Genomic DNA, 1976 nt, shown 5'->3' on the forward strand with positions numbered 1-1976 from the left:
GCTCACATGAAAAACAAAATGAAATGAAATGAAATGAAACCCATAAAGTTAGATAAGTATATCTGAGACATTGGCATGAGAATTTGTTGGTTACGTGTGGCTATGTGTGTATATATGTGTGTGTGTGTGTGTTCATCTGTGTAATTCATTCCATATTAGTCCTATGTATTAATGTTGAGTTAGCTTGCTATGAAGTTAAATAAAATTAGAATGACCAAGTTTCACTAGAATCTACCAAAGACAAGTTGGCAGGTTTTGGGTAAGGCAGGATCTTGAATGATTTGGTGAGTGCGATGAGTTTTTAAAGTCTAGAGTCATTTTTAGGTGGATTATTTAATGTCAATTGGCAAGATCAGAAAATTTTGTCTATGGCCATGCTACCCTGAACAAGCCTGATCCTGTCTGATCTCAGAAGCAAAGCAGGGTCGGGCCTGATTAGTACTTGGATGGAAGACCGCATAGGAGGACCAGGTGCTGTGGGCATAAATAATAAAAAAAAATAAGGGATTATAAACTGACAAGGTCCTTGCAATCTGTGAGGTCAACCAAGGGTTGCCTCGCCTAAAAAAAAAAAAAGAAAGAAAATTTTGATTTTCTTTTGTTTTTGTTTCTCTGCTAAATTTAAAATCGGGTATTTAAATTTTACAAAATGTGATAGTGAAGACCCTTATCTTTTTAGTTTTGGAATCATTTGTTTCAACAACAACTGATTGTTAACAGCACTCAAATCTGTGAGCTATCTAAGCTGGAATGTATCATTGGGAAACTTTCTTTTTATAAAGGGTTTAAAAGCTTTCTAGCTTATTCTATTAAAGAAGTCTTGAAAATAATCAAAGACACAAATTGATTATGATTTATATTTTATGAGAATGAAAGCAACATAAGGTCAACCAAAGAAACAATATTTTTTGGAAAAAAATCTTAAAGCAAATTATACGGTCTTGTAAGGTGAAGATGTAGGTAGGTCACCCTCTACAGATGGATCTGTATTTCTATGATGCATTCTTAGGAGTTAATTGAATGAAGAGGCAGATTGATTTGTAATTTTAGTACAATGAGTAATAGTGAAGATTTATATAATTATACTACTAATATTAATATTTTAATACAAAATCCACCTTTCCTTAAAAAAATGTGAGCTTTGGAGTAAACAACAACAAAAGTACTTGTATATATCTTCTTATCTTGGGTATATTGCTTAGCTGTGGACCTTAGGTAAATGATTAACTTTTCTAGAAATAATTATAAATAATAAATATAAAAATGGAATTATAATAAGGTCCTCATGAGATGTTTTCTTATTTATGAAGAGATCAAAATTAACATTGATATATGTCTTGCTTTATTTATCCTTCTTGTCCAACTTCCCAAACCACTCTGCATCTTCCTTGCATTTGCATGACTCCACACCTTTGTCCATGGATTCTTTTACCTACTGTACCTTTTCCTCTCCTTCTTTGCCTACTTTCTATTATCCTTCAAGATTCAGCTGAAGAATTATTTCTCTTGAGACATCTTTCTGCTCTCAGAGCACCCTATGCTTTGTTCTGGTAGAAGACTTTTAAGTGTTCTAACTATTTATTTACTTCTCATCTCCTACACTAGACTCAGGGATCATTGAAGATAGACACTCTCTCAAATTCGTTTATATCTCAGTACCTAGCATAGTATCTTACACTTAGGAAACTCCTAACTAATATTCATTTCTTGAACAAATCTTTATCACACATCATTTAGTTGGGCTAGGCACTATACAAGGTGCTGAGGCCATAAGAGCGGATGATATAGATGCAACACTCCTCTCCTAGAACTGTTAGATTAGTGGGGGAGACAGACACACATTAAAAAAATAATCTGACAGGCATATCTTTACAAAAAGTTCTGAATGCTATGCTTTTGGCCAGTTCAAGGAATGAAAGAAGGTCCAGCAAGAACGCCAATAGCAAGGCATGAGATTGACAAACCTGCAGGGCCTG

The 1976-nt window shown here is 34.0% G+C and overlaps 1 pseudogene; it reads left to right on the top strand.

Annotated features, from left to right (window-relative positions):
- Positions 1 to 364: 364 nt before the first annotated feature.
- Positions 365 to 483, top strand: LOC111741915 (annotated as a pseudogene).
- The last annotated feature ends 1493 nt before the right edge of the window (positions 484 to 1976 follow it).

Source organism: Pteropus vampyrus, unplaced genomic scaffold, assembly GCF_000151845.1.
Source record: "Pteropus vampyrus isolate Shadow unplaced genomic scaffold, Pvam_2.0 Scaffold3, whole genome shotgun sequence".
NCBI classification, from domain to species: domain Eukaryota; kingdom Metazoa; phylum Chordata; class Mammalia; order Chiroptera; family Pteropodidae; genus Pteropus; species Pteropus vampyrus.